General features: G+C 33.5%; 1 protein-coding gene across 1 annotated transcript in view; it reads right to left on the bottom strand.

Moving 5' to 3' along the window:
- ARID2 (AT rich interactive domain 2 (ARID, RFX-like)) overlaps window positions 1-11306 on the bottom strand; it is a 136841-nt gene extending 125535 nt beyond the window's left edge. Inside the window, exon 1 of the mRNA XM_004675944.2 lies at window positions 11212-11306. The gene's annotated coding sequence lies outside the window, so the exon portion shown is untranslated. The remainder of the gene's footprint in view (window positions 1-11211) is intronic.
- Window positions 11307-11574: the final 268 nt, after the last annotated feature.

Here is an 11574-nt window from a genome sequence, read left to right on the forward strand (position 1 = left end):
CATCTGCATTTAAATGTAAACCATACAATGAGATTTAAGATTTTTAATATTATGTATTAGCACACCTTTTGAGTACAATTAATAATTAGATTTTAAAAACTAAAACCAAATTATCACATAAAAAACATGCTGGCTATCACTAACAAACTTTCAAGTCTAAGAATGTTTGTCATTCAATAAAAAACTAAAGCTACAGAAAGACTCTATAAGAAAAAGAGCTAAAGACTGTATAAAGACAGTATCTTATTACTCACTGAGGAAATACTAGAAACATCAAACTAAGGTTACATAAGTATCAGAAAAAGATGCCTTGTTCTTCCCAGCAACTTAAAGTGGCCAATACAGGGCTCTCCCTGGTGGTACAACCAGTTAAAGCACAGCACTATGAAGCTATCACAGCCCCTGCAGCAAGAGTTTGATCCCTGGCTAGGGGGATGATATACAAGGTGTGGCAGACCTCTCCACACCTGACCTGCCCACTGCTTCCCTCAGCAGTGTATTTCAGTCAATCTTCCTGTTCTGCTACCCACTCTGTTTCTGGTGAATACTCTCAACTCTCCCTCCCCCCTCACTTCTGGTCAGTACCCCCAGTTCTATATGTATAAAGAAATCTTTCTAAAAAATAAAGTGGCCAGTCCAATTAAACAAAAGAAAATAATTAAAAGCAAAATATTTAGAAAAAAATGTAAAACTACCCCTAATTGTAAATGACATGCTAGTGTGTCTTAAAAAACGTTTCTTTTTAATCAGTGATAAAACTAATGCAAAGAGTAAAATAATTGAGTAAGGCAGGTTATAATATAAAAATCAATAATCTTTATATAAATAAATGATAACCAATTAGAAGATATAATGGAAGAGAAAACCGCATTTACAATAGCAACATAAAGATAATGTACTTAAGAATAAAGAAATTTTCAAAACCTATAAAAGGAAAGTCTTAGACTCTTGAATAACATGAAAGGACTTGAATAGAAAGACGTTCATTGTCCTTTGATAGGTCAACTTGATTATCATCATCTCCGTTGTCCTGGGGGAATTTATAAATGTAAAGCAATCTCCACCAAAAACCAATCAAGCATTTTTCTAGAACTAAAACAGATACTACAGTTCATGTTGAGAGACAATCATACAAGCATACCCCAGAAAACCTGGTAGGAAAAGAACAATGACAGGTAAGTGATGCTACCAACTATTAAAACATACAATAATAAAGCCTCCACAATTAAAATACAGTGAGATAACATTTATTAATACCTCCCCCCCAAAAAAGCTCAATAACACCAGACAGGGGTCTTAGATATCAGAGCACTTTTGTACACTGCTGGTGGGAAAGAGTAAAACAAGTCTTTCCTGCAAAGGGAATTAAGCACTATATAACAAATATATGCATTTATTCCAAATTATCACGATGTAAAGAATGGTTGGATAAAGTATTCATACAATGGAATACTATCCATTTGTATAAAAATTGGGTTTTATGACTTTATATGAAAGTAAAAAGGGCAAAAATTTAAAAAAAGAGTAAATTCTTTATTTTAAGAAGGGGAACTAAAAATGCACGTTATGCATCTCCTTATTTTTGCAAAAAGAAACACAGAAAGGATAACCAGAAACTAAGAAACTGATTATCAACAAAGCATGGGTGGGAATGGGACAGGTAAGGGAAGAAGGTATGTATTCTTTAGTTTTGATTTCAGAATGTTAGTCTTTGTACAGTTATAAATAAAATTAAAGAACTAAGGATGTCTGAAACACAAAACTGAATACAAATGGAAAGTATTTTAAAGTAGTCTAAAGGGATAAAAATACCAAGAAAAAAATTCAATTATTGAGAATATAGCTTCAGTCTGAACACAAAAAGAACTGCAAATAATAAACTTATCTCTACTTGGGAGACATAATCATTTATAGTGTCATAAGTATTAGTAATTCTGAGAATTATTTCCAATATAGATAGTAAAGGGAGATAAACAGAATGGAAGAAGTTAAGAAGAAACCTGTGCAGGCTGTAAATAGAAGTAACAATTATAGCCTTATGCTTTTCAAAATATGTGTATAATTGTACTTAAAATAATAATTTCTAGCTCTGTTCTTTAAATGCCTTAGAAGAAAAGAAAACCCAACTAACAACAAACAGTCGTACTAACCAGATTTTGGGTTCTAAGTACCATTACACAGTAAAGGGGACCAAGACTTTTGCGAAAATAGGTGATGCCAGAGTGGACCCTGAAAGATCTTATTTTGCCAAAAAGCAAGGAAAACTCAAAAATTATGAGAACATGTTAAAAAGACACAGGGGCCAACTTGAAAGGGTTCCTACTGGCCAAAATGAAGCAGCAAAAATCCAGCAACAATGTTATCTTATAAATCATCTGAAAATGTTTTCCTTATTGCAGACTGCCAACTAATAAATGTAAAAGGAATGACAGTTAGAAAATAAGCACAATACAGCCTCCATAATAACTGACTCAGGCCAAGAATTATCCATGGATTTTAAAAGTATTGGTTAAAAATTTGATGGTGAATAAGATATTTAAGGCCTCACAATGTGTACCCACAGGTGACTTATTAATTACAAAAGAAAAAATGGAGAAACCAAGAAACCACCTTCACAAAGAGAACATCAATGTTAATGGGACAAAGTGAAATCACCTGCCTCTTGCCAAAAATTCCTAACCTAAATCCAACCCTGACAAATAAAACAAATCCAGATTTTATAAAATAGTAGGTTGATACCATTCGAAACTGAGTTATCATAGCTACATGTAATAATACAAGAGCATGGGTGGTATGGGGTGTGGACTATGCTTCAAAAGGCATCATTGGGACAAGTAGAAAACTTTGCATAATGTCTTTATATTAAATAATAAAATTGTTTTCACATTAAATTTTCTGAATTTGATAAGCTTACTTTTGCTACTAAGAATGCTTTTATTCTTATAGTCAGAAGTAAAGGCCATTAGATCTGTTGAATCAAATGATTCAACAGTAGTAATAACTGTTATATATCTGTGGTCACATACAAAGAGAAAATTATCAAGCAAATATGGCAAAATGGCAATAATTGGCTGACATAAATAAGGTGTAAGCAAAAGTTCACATGCAGGCAGCAAAAAAAAAAAATTATTAACAAACAAAGACACAAGGCAAAGAAAGAAAATAACAGGCTCTGTTTCCCTCTCAAATTTTTTTGCTACTAGATTGAGTTAATACATTATAATGCAGAGCTACCTGGAAAAACTACTTAGAAAATCATCGTAAGTTTTGACTTTTTAATGCTATAAATTAAAAAGATTATACCAAACCATTTAAGCATTGTTAACCTATAACTGGTGAGAACATTTGGAAACACGGTCTGTTAGGGTACCAGCTAATGTTGATGAAGTTCTAAGTGGTCTGTCTGGAGCTTCAGTACAGTGAAATTTCACTTAATCTATGACATATTATAGGAAATTCGATAAACCTGAACATTATTACTGACAAATTTAATTCAGCCCTATCTCAAAGTACAACTTAGTAGTATTGCATAGGGCTTTAATGGTTGGTCTCTTCTTTCCTATTTTAAGAGTTCTCACTGAGTTCATGTATGATTTATTAAGTTTATTTCTTTAAAATTAACCAATGGGCTATGAGAGGGACAAAATATAATCTTATCTGATCTGAAACACCTGAAAGATGTGAATAATATGTAACAACTTTTGCACACAGAAATTACTGAATGCTGAAAGAATTTACCAAGTGTGTTAGTAAGAACTCAAAAAAAGACAATCATAAATAGTTATCATATTTCACAGGAAGCTGCATATTCAAGCAAACAGATTCTTATACAACTATTGACACCCCCCTTCATAAAAATCAACATTTTAGTATGGTGCCATAATATGGTAAAGGAAAAAGTAAGGAAAAAAATATATATATGTATTTTCAGAACGTGGATTACAGTTTATGATACCTGACAACTGTGAGTAAAGAGGAGTATGTATAAGACAATGTTGTGTAAAACACTTATAAAGCAGGCCTACCACCAGGAAGGGATGGAAAACTTTTCCTAAATGACAATTACGGCTGGCATTTAAGTTTGAAAATCTGATCTATAACCAATAGGCTACCACCTACCTTAAAAAAAATAGAGCCCATATGCACAAAAGTCTGAATGGTGTAAAGAAATTTTTTCTAAGTGTTATTTTATCTGAGGTTAAATAGCAGCAATTACTTTTGAAATCTGAAATAAAAACAAAATCTCACATAGGAAAATGTTGGAAAGTGGAGATAAATTCATTAAACAAAACAAGCTACTGTGAGTTCCATTATTTTTAGAGGCATTTATACAATATAAGGTTAATTCCCCTAAGCAGGGAGAGACAACAAAATTCTGAGAGAAAAATCCTTCAGTAAATTCAATAAAACAATACCCTGTTTGAGAAGAATATTATAAAGTCTGGTATATATTTTTAAAAATATAGACATTAATGGAAGCTTGGTTTAATTAATTTTTTTAATCCAAATACAGTCTGGTAAATTCCAACTGGTAGTACATTTACTCCCTCCACCCCCCTTTTTTCTGTAACTGAAGCAAAGCCCTTGTTATCTTCCCCAGAGTCCAGAGGCAAAGTATAGGGCGTGTACAGGCCCTGCTCAAAGATGACAGGTGCAGCTTGAGCGAGTGCCCCTAGACCAGATGTCACCTAAAGGTCTGTTATGGATGCAGCCATGGCCAACATGTTGATGCCAAGTTAAATCAGTTATCTCAGCAGCTAAATTGGTTTCATTACAATACTTACATCAGCTGTTCTCAAAGGTCATACTTAGGCATCACCTGGGGCACACTTTTAAATTACTAATACCTAAAACCAATGATCACCCTCACCTCAGTAGTACTAAAGTGGGACAACTGAATAGTGCATGCCTCATGATTTGATGAAACACACAGCACTACCCATTAAGTGTGACTAAAACACTGAGCTTGAATGTATCAACCTTTTAGATCTAATCATTCTCAGGAAATACAGGAGAGGAACTGACAATTAACTAAATTCAGAAATTAAGATATTCTGAAGTGTCTTAAAATAGTGATACCACTATTGTAGCAAAGCAATGGCTCAGTAGGAAAGAGAAAAGGGAAGTGTTAAGAGACTAATTAGATAACATATCTCAAACAACAAATTTTTCCTGGGAGCCCAAAACAAAATGCCCTTGCAGTAAGCCCCTGTAGTAGACGCTGCACCATGGCTTAGATACTAACATAACTGGAATCTGTCATCTGAGGCAACAATTCAGAATGTGATTCCTCAATATCACCAAGAGAATTCAGTTCCAGCAGTAGGTCATCTACAATGTGCGTAGTCAAAAGTGTATATATGTGTGTGCATCTGCGCTCTCGTGTGTATACATACATTTATATATGTGTTGTAGAAATGCATTAACTTCCAACTCACAACATTATGAGTGTGCAAAAAGTGTCTAAGCAAAGTGAAATTTCTTCATGTTTTGAAACAGAAAAACGTGCTAGGCTCTGGTTTAATAATACATTCTTGAAAAGCTTATTGATATTCACAGATAATCCAAATGCTACAAAGTGACAATTTTCTCTAAACCATCTCTTATTTTAGCTCCCCCCCCCAAGTTTTTTCACTAAGTGAATATATTAGTATATTTTATGATAGGTAACCAACCCCTATCAGTCAGCATATATGCATTTTTTTTGCATATATAAAACATACTTGAGAAAATATCTGAAAAAACTACCTGCTTCTTTCCTTGGCTCTACCATGAATAACCCATGTTATTTACATCTATTTAAATTCAAATGCCAATACTTTTGCCTTTCATAGAAAATAAAACTTTTTTGCTTTGGTGGGGGGAGTTGCTGGAGCTAGTAGTTGAAATAAAAACCTGTGTTAACAGATGGTTTCACTATAGCCGGGATATAATGGACCAGGTGAGAAAATAATAATAATAATAATAATGAACAGCTATATACCAGAGACATTTTATGGGGGTGGAGTGGGGAATGGAATCAAAAACAGTGGGGGGAGGGAAATACACTGAACTATGGTGATGGCACATGGGTGATATAGTGATGGGAAACCCAAGGGGATTACAACTGAGATGGATAAATGCACAAAATGATGTAAAAATAAACTATTGTATTATTTTTTAAAAATCTGTTAAAACAAAACAAAAAATTAATTATAAATTGTTTTTTTGTAAAGAATATCATACCAATAGATGAACAACTGCCTGAGCTTTTGAAAGTCTCTATAATATGTATTTTTTGGTTTTTGTAGTATTACGAGTTTAAACAGTAAGAAATCATTGTTACGCATCTAAAAGGGCATCTTTCCCCATTCTGGACCACCTAATGCCAAGTTTTCTTCCTCTACTTGAACAGCAATATTTCTTTACCTTCCATTCCCTGGCAATGAACACATTAGTTTTTCCATTCCCCTAATCAAACAACTACTTAACAAATACTACCAATATAAGTTTGCACAGTTATTGTAAAGGTATACAAATAGGGCCACAAAAACATTCTAAACATTTATATCTCGATAAACATACATATAATTACCTCTCATTTATTCTTTTCCATATTTTAAAAACTTTCCTCCTCAGTTCTATTATCCCCGTTTCTCAAGCTGTGCTCCCTAGAACTCAGTACATATTCCTCAAATATGGGGTTTTTTTATACCACTTACTATGAGTGAGTTAAGAAAATAAATAACGTTGCCCCAACTTTTCTGGACATCCACAAAGCACATCAAGATCTAAGTCTCTAAGATGTACTACAAAACAGCAACCCAAATTTAGCTTTATTACTCAAATCACTTCGCCTTTTTTCAAGGAAATACTAATCTTTCCAGAAAGTAAGTCTTTTATATAGCACAAATTGGAGATTCTATTTTAATTAATCCTAAAAACCAAAGAGTGTGGTAGTGATAATAGCTGATCAAAGAATCAGAAAAGAAACAGAATTCTCCCACCTTCCCCCAACATCCTTTAAATTCCCAATACAGCAAACCCCAACAAACTTTAGTAGGGTCTTCACCACTCTGGAAAAAGCCCAATAAGCAACCTTCATCAAATAATAATAAAATACTCTTGAATACTTAAAAATAAGCACTGAGTACTTGCTCACTGACAAATCCACATCAATTCCAATGAATTAAGATCTGTTTCCTTTTTTTTTCAACTTCTAATACCATTCAGGTCAGGAATGTAAAAGACCCACAGTACTGACACACTGACTCAACAACAGAGATGAGAAAGGATTATGAGTGCACTTATTTAAAAACAAATACTTTTGGTTAATAGTTTAGGCAGAAAGTGTAAATGCCAAAACAGCATATAAGTATTTTTGGGAATTATAGTAAAATCCTTAGTTTGCATATTCAGTGAAATTTGTGTCTTCAGTAGTCTATCTTAGAAGCTTATACTTTGATCAGACATTCAACTTTTTCTACTTTCTTTTACTCCTTTCAACAAGTCCGCATGCCCCTTTAAATGTAACAGACTCTGAAGACATCAACATTAATTTTAAAATGCATATATGAATAATTAATTCAGATACAATTGGTTCTTCCAGTCTCCATATTATTTTTATTTTTCTTTCTTGAATAAGGAAGTAATTTCTCTATCAGTTCTGTTTAGTAATTCACAAACTCAATGTGTCACTTTATGTACTTATTACCAAGTTTGAAGCATTCTTTAATGTAGCCTAAGGAGAGTCAGCAAATACTTGATCTTAAAAAAGGTGACCCACATGATGAACACTAACTACTAAACACATGAGTATATTTATTGTATATAAACTATTGATCTAATTTAAAGGACCCACAAAAAAAAACAATGAAAAATCTGATAATTTACCATCATAAATTTCACAATGCAAATGAAAATTCACTATGCTGGATGCAACTCTATTCTTAAGTTTCCAATGATTTTAAAGGTGGCTGCATATAAAAAAAATTACTATTGTAAGAAAACCATAAATTGTAAATTTCTGTATATAATATATTTTTAGAAATTTCAACTCCTTCCCTCAAAATAATATAAACTTCAAGTTAACCTTGACTGTAGTTGTATTATTGGTATTAGTGAGCAAAATCAGAATTCTTCAATAACTAAGCACTTGAAATACTGACCCATTTCTTCATATCAAGCTTTCAAATTCTTAGCAGAAACAAGTAGTAAACTGCCAGTGTTACCACCAAAATAGGGAAAAATAAAAAGTTCACTGAGTAAATATGCAACACATTGAGTACAGACCTACTTGGGCAAAAATTTAGGCCATGTGAATTTTCAATTATATTTTAATTTCTTAAAATTATTTATGACTAACAAACTGAATTCATAATAGACTAATTAAATGACTAAACACATGCGCTGAACACAACTTTTTTTGTCCCATTTATAAATGCCCCCTAAAGCCCTTTTTTTTACCACTTTAATTTCTCCATCTACAAAATGCAGGGAATTATACCTTATCCTTCTGCACTTAACAATATTCTAATAGTAAACATTTGTGGAACATACTGACATGTACATGTCAAGAAAGGAACTATAAGAAAACAGAATGCAGATATCACAGGTAACGAATATCCTATTTTTAACTATAGCACATTTACATGTTATCAGTAGGGACTTACATTTGCCAACATTAAAAAACAAATAATCAACTGCATTTTTTATTTCAGAATAAGAAGTTTTTGTAGAGAAATCTACAACTGTCTGATAAAATCAAACTTCTGGCAAACAATTACACTCAAGTCTCTATTTAATGACTGTATGTCTGAATCAAAATGAACACAAAAATGTTGGAATATATATAGTCAAGATATTAGTTTGCTTTTCTTTAACTATCTGTTATATGAAAACATAAAATTTGCTAACAGTCATCCATCCAATTAATAATAAAATTACAGAGGAATGTCAGCAAATCTATACTTGCAGAGTAAATGAAAACTAACACATGTAATGACAGTCTTACAGTAGTCAAATGAAAAAGTGGTTCATATTAAAAAAAAATTCCATCTGTGATTTATTAAACACACTGCATTATCTGCCCATCAGAAACTATGATGTTCAATTCGATATAGCAAAGAGGGAACTTACAAAGTCATGTGATTACTACTTCTTACTAAAAGAGGCACTCTTATGGTTAAATAACAGAATTACTATGAGGGTATGGCATTCTGAATGTCAGTTATGATATTTCAGATAAAGGTGTAAAACCCTACAGGACACGTATTTTCTCCCTGTGCAGTCTTCTTATACCACCATGAAAAAAAAATCCTGCAAGGTTGGCAGTCCCCAAATTTTGATTGGCATATTACTTTTGTATTTCTTTACAAGCCATGCAAATCTTCGCATGGTTTTATTTTCCAAAACAAATGCTTCAACATTTTTTCTAGTAGCCTAGTTACAACCCTACAAAAACAAACCTGGAGAGTGACATATGGAGGAAAAACAAGTTTAGCTAAGGACATAGTTCAAAAAAGCAGCTTCTAATAAACTGCATAAAGCTAAAATTGATCCGAGAACAATATAAATAGTTGAGCAACCTTGAAATTATAGTTAAAAATAGTACTTGTAAGTATACTCAATGGATTCCAAGATAGAAATCACAATATAAACAATATTTATATAACTTTTGTAAAAAAAATTGAAGTGTAGATATTTAAAATTTACAGAACACACTTCTCATGAATCACATGTATCATACAGTACACCCTTGAATAAGAAACTCAACTAATCCAATAAAAATCAGGCATAACTATAAAATGTTTATATTTTAAACTGTTTAAATGCTTCAAACAATGCTCCAAATGCTTCAAAACAATCCCCAGAAAAACAAAATATATATTAACAGCTTTCCTCTTCATTTTACAGGGAAATGAACAAATGAATATTACTGTGAATATAAATTTCCCTACTTCTCACCACAGAAATAAAGCAACAGCTTGTGAGGTTAACTTTGTTTTACTTTTTTTCACTTTAGCTCTTTATGTAAAAGTATACTCTGATATATATGCCACCCCTCTCTCTCTCTCTCTCTCTCACACACGTTAAGTAACCATATTTGATATCTTCTAGACTTCTGTGTGATTCAAGAACTACTCCACAAAGTTTTGTGAACTCTTCAGCTTCAAGCCTGAAGTCAATCCAAGATAGCCAATAGGAAGTACACCTGTGCAATGACTGCATTTCCTAGTCCGGAATGCTGAACACCAAACAGAATACCCACATTTGGATACTGTATCTGGACCAATGATAAATGCCAACCTCAGATTATGCAGAAGCCACATTACCTATAAAGGCTATCCTAGGTATCATTATTAAAAAGCAAAACATGAAAAACATTATTTTAACTTAAAATAACCAACTAAAGACCTTGCATGAACAAACATTAAAAATGAAAGACCCCGAAGTAAATTACAATGTGCAAATATTCCTAGTAGAAAATCTAGGGAGAGAAAAGTACAGCTGAATCACAAGCTCTATGCTCTAAAATGAATCACCTATGAACTAAGTAAGAAATTTACTTTGTCAGATGAGAAGACGAAAAAGGAGGAGAATCCAAATCACTGTATCCTATTTTACAATATCCCTAGTTTTCCTAAGTATATAATAATCCTTTTAAATGTTTGCAAGTTACTTGAAAACACAAAAAGAAATTATTCTAACAATTCTGGTCACCTGAGGCATCAACTTGTAAAAATATTCTGAGAAACCACTCAGAATCCCTGTTCTAGACAGGAGGCCTCTATTTTTTAATTTTAATTCCTGAAGTCAAAATTTCAAAAGGCAAAGGAGTTTCCAAAACAAAGAAAAAGATTTCCCAAGGGATACAAAGTTTCCTGGACTATCTTAACGCTTAGCATCACCTCTCTGGCCCTCACTGGCCATCAAGCAATCAATAACAATGTCACAAAAGAATGTTTACCACGATTGGGGGGGGGAAGAGTGTGGAGTGTCACCTGTAATGATTCTGCAGGAAAAATGTAAACAATCCTAAAGTAGGTGAGGGAAACTTTCCCCATACCCCAGTCCCATTCTGTAGCTATTTAACGTTTCTCATATTGAAAAGGACAGAGGATCAGAAACCAGGCCAGGGTAGTTGGGGTTTTCTTTGGGTGGTGGGCTAAAACCAAATCCCCCCATCAGTACCCTATTTGCAAAAGACCTGGAAGAGGCACCACTACTCACCGCAAGTAATACTGTTTTAAAGCAAAGGCAGCATTAGAACAACTTCTGGGAAAGTTGAACTCTTCCACGATTTCTCCCCACTGGTTCTTCTCAGAAACCTGTTAAAAACACAGCCACTCTCGTCTCAAAGTGCACAATCCAAGAAAAGTCCAAGATAACTGTGAACCGAAGACCCATTCTACAGAGATCCACAGCCACCGCCAGCATCAGTGGGTGATTGGGATCGATCTGCGAGAGTTACCCGTAGGGGCAGCCTGGATCGCAGTGCCCCCCCCCTCGGGGGGGCCGGAGATTTCCCCACACATGTTTTGTTTGGGGGGCAAGAGGTGGTGGTAGTGGGTTTGTTTTGTTTTTGAAGCCCGG

This window comes from Condylura cristata, unplaced genomic scaffold (assembly GCF_000260355.1).
Source record: "Condylura cristata isolate star-nosed mole 26May11 unplaced genomic scaffold, ConCri1.0 scaffold00004, whole genome shotgun sequence".
Classification (NCBI taxonomy): domain Eukaryota; kingdom Metazoa; phylum Chordata; class Mammalia; order Eulipotyphla; family Talpidae; genus Condylura; species Condylura cristata.